The sequence below is a fragment of the Bos javanicus genome, chromosome 2 (assembly GCF_032452875.1).
Source record: "Bos javanicus breed banteng chromosome 2, ARS-OSU_banteng_1.0, whole genome shotgun sequence".
Lineage (NCBI taxonomy): Eukaryota > Metazoa > Chordata > Mammalia > Artiodactyla > Bovidae > Bos > Bos javanicus.
Window position 1 is genome coordinate 104,837,355 of NC_083869.1, and position 8,914 is coordinate 104,846,268.

The 8,914-nt window shown below is 45.0% G+C and overlaps 1 non-coding gene across 1 annotated transcript; it reads left to right on the forward strand.

The window, feature by feature from the left end:
- The first annotated feature begins 492 nt into the window (after positions 1–492).
- TRNAS-GGA (transfer RNA serine (anticodon GGA)) lies at positions 493–564 on the forward strand. Its single transcript has one exon. It is a non-coding gene; the product is annotated as a tRNA-Ser (tRNA).
- The last annotated feature ends 8,350 nt before the right edge of the window (positions 565–8,914 follow it).

An 8,914-nucleotide genomic window follows, 5' to 3' on the forward strand; every position in this document is an offset into this window, starting at 1 on the left:
TTTTTGCATTTCTTTTCCATGGGGATGGTCTTGACCCCTGTCTCCTGTACAATGTCACGAACCTCCGTCCACAGTTCATCAGGCACTCTGTCTATCAGGTCTAGTCCCTTAAATCTATTTCTCACTTCCACTGTATAATCATAAAGGATTTGATTTAGGTCATACCTGAATGGTCTAGTGGTTTTCCCTATTTTCTTCAATTTAAGTCTGAATTTGGCAATAAGGAGCTCATGATCTGACCCACAGTCAGCTCCTGGTCTTGTTTTTGCTGACTGTATAGAGCTTCTCCATCTTTGGCTGCAAAGAATATAATCAATCTGATTTCTGTGTTGACCATCTGGTGATGTCCATGTGTAGAGTCTTCTCTTGTGTTGTTGGAAGAGGGTATTTGCTATGGCCAGTGTGTTCTATTGGCAAAATCTATTAGCCTTTGCCCTGCTTCATTCTGTGTTCCAAGGCCAAATTTACCTGTTATTCCAGGTGTTTCTGGAGTCCCTGGTGGCTCAGAGGTTAAAGCGTCTGCCTGGAATGCAGGAGACCCAGGTTCGATCCCTGGGTTGGGAAGATCCTGTGGAGAAGGAAAATGGCAACCCTCTCCAGTACTCTTGCCTGGAGAATTCCATGGAGGGGGGAGACTGGTAGGCTACAGTCCATGGGGTTGCACAGAGTCGGACACGACTGAATGACTTTACTTTCACTTTCCAGGTGTTTCTTGACATCCTACTTTTGCCTACCAGTCCCGTATAATTAAAAGGACATCTTTTTTGGGTGTTAGTTCTAAAAGGTCTTGTAGGTCTTCATAGAACCGTTCAACTTCAGCTTCAGCATTACTGGTTGGGGCATAGACTTGGATTACTGTGATATTGAATGGTTTGCCTTGGAAACGAACAGAGATCATTCTGTCATTTTTGAGATTGCATCCAAGTACTTCATTTCGAACTCTTCTGTTGACCATGATGGCTACTCCATTTCTTCTGAGGGATTCTTGCCCACAGTAGTAGATATAATGGTCATCTGAGTTAAATTCACCCATTCCAGTCCATTTTAGTTTGCTGATTCCTAGAATGTCGACGTTCACTCTTGCCATCTCTTGTTTGACCACTTCCAATTTGCCTTGATTCATGGACCTAACATTCCAGGTTCCTATGCAATATTGCCCTTTACAGCATCAGACCTTGCTTCTATCACCAGTCACATCCACAACTAGGTATTGTTTTGCTTTGGCTCCATCCCTTCATTCTTTCTGGAGTTATTTCTCCACTGATCTCCAGTAGCATATTGGGCACCTACCAACCTGGGGAGTTCCTCTTTCAGTATCCTATCCTTTTGTCTTTTCATACTGTTCATGGGGTTCTCAAGGCAAGAATACTGAAATGGTTTGCCATTCCCTTCTCCAGTGGACTACATTCTGTCAGACCTCTCCACCATGAACTGCCTGTCCTGGGTAGCCCCACACGGCATGGCTTCCTATGATAAGTTGGATGGAATTATCTGATTAGCTTAGGCCAGTCAGGACTCAGCTTTGAAGTTCAGGTTGGATCATGCTCTACCCAAATTACAAGTGCTGCAAAACAAAGATGGCAGAGTGATGCATTGTTGGCTCTGTGCATGGCTTCATAATGCATGGATTAGACAGTATCTCCCAGCTAGATGAGCATCTGGAATAGGCTCCCATTTCAAGAAGTAGCCTTGCTGTGTTCTCCTTCCTGTTGTTTAGAGCAAATCATGCTTCCCTCTGGTGAGCAGAGGAGATCATAGATATCAGGTAGTGTGGAGTTAGGGAAAGAACTCTTGAATTTGCACTTCTAGGTATCTGTTCAAAGGAATGAAATCAGGATCTTTAAGAGTTATCTGCATGCCCATTCTCATTGCAACATTGTTCACAATAGCTAAGCTATGGAGACAACCATGCAGTGTCTGTCAAGAGATGAATGGATCAAGAAAATGAATATATTTACAATGGCCCCCTGATGCAAAGCACTGGCTCATTAGAAAAGGGCCTGGTTCTGGGCAAGATTGAAGGCAGGAGGAGAAGGGGGCAACAGAGGATGATGAGTTGGTTGGATGGCATGATTCGATGGGCATGAGTTTGAGCAAACTCTATGAGTTGGTGATGGACAGGGAAGCCTGGTGTGCTGCACTCCTTGGGGTCACAAAGAGTTGGACATGACTGAGTGACTGAACTGATTATTCAGCTTTAAAAAAGGAACATCTGCCATTTGCAAAAATGTGGATGAACTATTTCTCTAGTTCTACATTTTTAGAGTTCACATATATGTGATACTATGCACTCTTTGTCTTTCTGTGTCTGGATTATCTCACTAAGCATAATGCACAGAGGAGCCTGGCAGTCTGCAAAGAGTTGGACATGACTGAGTGACTAACCACACAGAGAAATAGAGAGCAAGATGGTGGTTTTCAGGGGCTGGGGGGTGGAGTGGGGAAAATGGGGTGATGTTGGTTTAAGGGCATAAATTTCAGTTATAAGATGAGTAAATTCTGGGAAGCTAGTGTGAAACATGGTGACTATGAAAAGAAAGAGTTAGTCACTCAGTTGTGTCCAACTCTTTGCCACCCCATGAATGGTAGCCTGCCAGGCTCCTCTGTCCATTAGATTCTGCAGGCAAGAACACTGGGGTGGGTTGCCATCCCCTTCTCCAAGGGATCTTCCCGACCCAGGGATCGAACTCAGGTCTCCTGCATTGCAGGCAGATTCTTTACCATGGGAGTCACCAGGGAAGCCCTCTAATATTGTACTGTATACTTAAAATTTGCTAAAAGAATAATAGGTCTTAAGTGTTGTCACCACACACACTACACACATGCAAGAATGGTAACATGTGAAGGGATGGATATGTTTAATAGCTCAATTGTGGTAATCATTCAGTTCAGTTCAGTCGCTTAGTCATGTCTAACTCTTTGCGACCCCATGAATCACAGCACACCAAGCCTCCCTGTCCATCATTAGCTCCCGGAGTTCACTCAGACTCACGTCCATCGAGTCAGTGATGCCATCCAGCCATCTCATCCTCTATCGTTCCCTTTTCCTCCTGCCCTCAATCCCTCCCAGCATCAGAGTCTTTTCCAATGAGTCAACCCTTCGCATGAGGAGGCCAAAGTACTGGCATTTCAGCTTTAGCATCATTCCTTCCAAAGAACACCAGGACTGATCTCCTTTAGAATGGACTGGTTGGATCTCCTTGAAGTCCAAGGGACTCTCAAGAGTCTTCTCCAACACCACGGTTCAAAAGCATCAATTCTTCAGTGCTCAGCTTTCTTCACAGTCCAACTTTCACATCCATACATGACTACTGGAAAAACCATAGCCTTGACTAGATGGACCTTTGTTGGCAAAGTAATGTCTCTGCTTTTCAATATGCTATCTAGTGGTAATCATTAGACATCTACTTATATAAAAACACTATACTGTACACCTTAAATATATACTTTTTTTTTTTTTTGTCGATCATACCTCAGTAAAGTTGGGGGAGAAAGATGATTCTTTGTGAGCTACTTGCAAGCAGATTTAAGATCAGTGCTGTTGCAGTAATTGAATGTGACCACCACACTGTAAAACTTGTGAATAGCGTTTAAACATATGTGTATGAAAGATATTTTTAATTCTAAAAAAAACACATTGAGGTTAACCTCTCTGCTTGATTCCTCACCAGGTACAGTATTATCTTGAACATATAACCTTATTTCACTATTACTGTTTCCTAACTTTGAAGAAAAACAAGGCCAGGCTTACCCTTTTCACAGGCTGATGTGACAATCAGATGAGATTGTATAAGTGAAAATGCTTTTCAATCTGGTCAGGACAATATGCATGAAAAAGATAGCTGCTATTTAAAGTCTGTGGGCTTTAACATCTTGAAGGCTTAACATGCAAATCTTTCCCAGATTTTAAATAGGAAATAGGGGAATGGGAAGTGGAAAGAAAGATAAATTGGGCAGGGTAATTCAGGAAGGTCATGAAAAAAGGCTCTTGAGCTTTAAAAATGAGGAGAAAGGTGATGGATATTAAAGCTAGAATACAGAATAGAATTTCTTGTCCAAAGCAGTAATTCCAAAGGCAAATCGTTCTAGTTTCTTACTGACATAAAATCACCTCTTGTTCTCCCCCACTGGGTCCCCTACCAACTCCCCTCTGATCTCCTTCCCCTCTCCTTTACCTAACCCGCACGCCCCAGAAATAATTCTTAAGCTGCTCCTACTATCTTTCCCATCACCTTTCTGGTGCCTTGGCTCCATGTCCTCTAGGCAACTTGGAAAGGATCACCAGTCCTTAAACAGTCGAGGGAAAAAAGAATAGAATTATGTTCCAACAGGTTCCCGGGGCTCAGGCCTCTGGTTCACGCCTCCTTCCAACCTGAGATTCCAGCATCCATCATTCTTGACAGTTGCTTGCATGGGGAGGCCTCTTCCAAGTCTGTAAATCCCAGGTGCTGCTCCAACAGGGAGGGAGATTTGCCTGCAGCCTATCAACACATCTAGATGTCTATCTTGACGTAAACACCTGCAACACTGAAGGCGCGTCTACACGTAAATTAGATGTTACCCAGCCAGCCTAAAGGTGGTTATTGCAACAGTTCACCCCATCGTGTCCCCTTCTGCCTCACCACCACCATGCTAAGAATGCCACAGCCTGATTTTGTACTATCGCACATAAAATGATATACTAAAGGACAACATCAACCCTTCCAGGCCCCCTTGGTTGTCCTGAAACTTTGATTCTTTGTAGATGTGGAAACAACTAAAGATGTCACCTTGCTCATTCTTCTATTTCTAGGCAAATCTATCCATTCAGATAGTCTCAGGAAGGGGTTTGTATAGGCCTTTCCCTAGAAATTACCATAGAAGGAGTTGTTGTAGTGTCCTTGGGTCGCCTGTTCTAGTGCTTTTCAACCTGACATTTTGGTGAAACTTCATGATTATGAGAACATATGTATCAGTTGCTCAAGATCCATTTTCTCTTTTTTTTCTGAAAACACCACCCTGATTTCACAGGGTGGAATTACCCGTGGGTGCAGTGCATGTGTGTTCACTCAGTCGTATCTGACTCTTTGTGACCCAATGGACTGTGACCCGCCAGGCTCCTCTGTCCATGGAATTTCCCAAGCAAAAATACTGGAGTGGGTTGCCATTTCCTCCTGCAGGGGATCTTCCTGACCCAGGGACTGAACCTGTATCTCTTGCATCTCCTGCATGGACAGGTGGATTCTTTACCAACTGCGCCACCTAGGAAATGGGTGCAGACTTGGTCTCAGTAAAGTCCTGCCCTGGTCTAACCAAGAGGTGGGTCCATGCCCCAGGCTAGTGGACTTTCTCTCCTGAGACTTAGTGGAGATTAGTGAGCCGGATGAGCCATGCTGGTAGAGCCCATTCCAGAGGGGCTCTTGGCACACTGGGCTTCTTCGCTGCCCCACACTTGCCCTGACCCCCTCTGGACCCAGCCTTCCTGAACCTGGCCTCCAGTTTTTCCTCTGATCTTGGGAGCCACCTATGTCAGCCCCCAGAGTAATCCCCAGTCCCCAGGTGAGTTATCTTTATGCGGTCCACGTGCAGGTGTATGGGAGCTGGGTACCCTCTCCTTGAGCCTGATAGCTGTACCGTGCCCTTAGGCAGCTTGAGCCCCTGGCCTTGCTCTGTGTTCCTGGAGCCTTAGGAAGCCATCCAGCTCTCAGGTGTGAATACACACACTTTTCAGATTTTCAGCCTTTGCTCATTGCCACGGCTGTTTCTACCTAGAGGTCGGGGTAACACCCACATAAACCCTGAGTCCCTTCTCTCCTACCACCTGCCACTTTACCAGCAGGAGTCATCACAGGATGATAGTGTTAGCCTTGGATCAGATTTTAGCGAGAGATTGTCTGACCTGGTTTTCTCATTTTCCAGATGAGGGAATGGAGGCCTAAGAAAGATCAGGGAGTTTGTCAAGATTAGCAGTGATTTGTCTTTTTCGGAAAACTGAAGAAATGAATCAGGAATCCTGGAGAACACTGGCAGGTGGGTTTGAGTTATTTTGATGAAAGTCTCTAGCCCCAGTGGCCACGAGAGACAGCAGAATGGGTTCTCGGGATATTATGGCTTGGCTATCAACCAGGCCGTACGTACTATGATAATTCAGGACATCTGTCCAGCATGGGATGGACATTTCCAGAGATGCTTGTGTAATGTCTTTCCGAGTGTCTGTTAATAGAACAGGTTCTTTGGGAAACCAGGGAGGTGTGGTCAGATGGGGGTTGGAGGGTTGCCAGATGGTGAGACAGTGGGAGGGATTTACTTTGGATGGGGGAGGGAGATGAGAAAATCCCTGAAGTCCCCACAAACCTCCAGATTCTACAAATGTCGCTAAGCTGGGACTCTACCCAGGCCAGGAGTTGTTTTGTTATTTGCTTATTTGATTTTCAGCTAGGGCATGCTGCCTCTGCCCAGGCCATTAGGGCCATCAAAGGTCACCATGGCCATCCTTCCACCTCTTCACTCCTGCAAAGCTGACCGAAGTCTTATCACGATGGGAAATACCCCAGGGAGGGCAAATTCATTCCCTCTGGACCCCACGCTTTGGTTTCACATGCTTTAGATTAGGAAGTTCCTCCCAGTGTTACCCCTGGGTGTGGATTTCATTCTTCCCTTCTTTGCTGGTCATTTGTGAAAATGAAAATCATATTAACTAATTCGTGAAACATTCACTGAGCCCTATGGTATAACTCTGTGCTAAACTAAAGCGATATCGAGATGGACGAGTCAGAGTTCATATGTTCTTCAGCTCCAACTGTCCACATGCTGCCTGGCCAGGATGCCAGGTTTCAGATTCAGGTCACTGGCCTACCCCCTGCTGCCCCTCCCCAGTACAGGATTCAGTTACAGCCATGCCCCCTGCAGGGTTTGCTTACATTGGGGGATTACCGTCCCCCCAATTCCCCTTTTTTCTGGGAGCTATTCTTTGGAGCACAGTTAGTCCAGGTGTTGGTGGGCAGTGAGATGCCTTCGGAGTCTGAGACATTTTCCCCTCGTTTCTCACAATTGCTGATGAGAGATCACACTCCTTCCATTTACGAATTTGCTGCTCATTGAAATGTAAATCTTTCTAAAGAGAGGATTCAGATATGCTCTGATCAGTTGCAACTGATGTCTACATAATTGGTGATGGAATAAGATGTTTTCTTATTTTCCTATAATTAAAAAGTTACCCCTGATCACTAGAGAAAAACTGGAATACAGAGAAAATGCATAAAAAAAGAAACAAAAATCACCCATGTTCTTAAAACCCAGAGACAACTGTGGTTGAAGTTTTGTTCTAGTTTCTAGCAGGCATATTGCTTAGCTTACTGAGAGGACAAAAGCAAAATCTCTCAGCAAGATGTTAGGCCAGTTACTAGCTTTTTGTTCTTCTACAAATGACTAAAATTTTTTTTGCCTCAGTTACCTCATCTGTAAAATGGGGATAATTGTGGTGGCTATGCTATAAGGCTGTGATGAAGATTTAGTGAGTTGATATATGTAAAGTACTTAGAGTACTGCCTGGTATAGAGAAAATGTTCAAAAAATGATAATTGTTAGTAGTAGTATTATTATGACTGTTGGGCTTCCCAGGAGGTGCTAGTGGTAGAGAACCCACAGGGGTTTGATCCCTGGGTCAGGAAGATACCCTGAAGGAGGGCACAGCAACCCACTCCAGTATTCTTGCCTGGAGAAACCCATGGACAGAGGAGCCTGGTGGGCTAAGGTCCATAGGGTCACAAAGAGTGGGACACGACTGAAGCAACAGCATGCATCATGGACGTTTTGGTTTTGTAACTCACCATAGCTAAGCCTCCCTGGGTTGCCTTCATGGTGGTTGTTCTGTGCTCTCTGGAGCCCAGTTCTCATGGTCCCCAGTCCTATCCAATGCCAGCTCCTAAATCATTGCTGAGTGAAGTAGATTGTTACAGAATATCTAGGGAAATGATGGAGGTGTTTACATCACACTCCGCAGCAAATTCTGCGCCTTTCTGTAGACGTTAAACATCTGTGAGCTTTCTCCAAAGTTTAATCCTGGTGGAAATTGTCCCATTTTCTCATCTCTCTCTTTCCCAAGAAACTCATCTTCAGCCTCTCCAGCCACCTGGCACTTAATCCTCCCACCACCCCCTCAAAGTCTCACCAGCTTACAAAGCTAGCAGATGCAGTCAATAGAACTGAAGAGCCAAATCCTGACCAAGCACACCCCCGGGGCCTCATTTCATCCAACCCTGTGTGGGTCAACTTACACACATGGATACACTTAGAGCAAAGTGTCTAGGTAGACCCCCAAACAGGAGTCTTCCTTACACTGTTTGGTGTCTTTTTTTTTTTTTTTCTTTTCACTTGCTAAAGTATTGTTAGCACTTCCTATTACATTATGGTACATCCATGGGGCAAAAGATTAGATGGTCATTAAAAATTTTCTTAGAAGTTCTTTTATGCAGGTTGCTTGTTTTGTTTTGTTTTAAATAGGGAGGAGGCTGGAGGCTGCAGGCGTTGGAGGTATGAGGCTAGCCAATAAGGCTGCCAGCAAGTGAGGTTCTGTGCCCACGTTCACAGACTTCTTGCTTGCTTGCTCACTCTCTCAGTTGCTTCAGTCATGTCTAACTCTTTGCGACCCTATGGACAGCTCCTCTGTCCATGGCGATTCTCCAGGCAAGAATACTGGAGTGGGTTGCCATGCCCTCCTCCAGGGGATCTTCCTGACCCAAGGATCGAACCCATGTATCTTTATGTCTCCTGCACTGGCAGGCAGGTTCTTTACCACTAGAGCCACCGGGGAAGCCCTGTAAGCTGGCTTAATCACACCTGCTTCGTCATCATTAATCCCTTCCTGAATACACTCAAGACCATGGATTGGAACATGTTTTTGTAGCTTTCTGGCAACTTCTCTTCCTTATCCTCT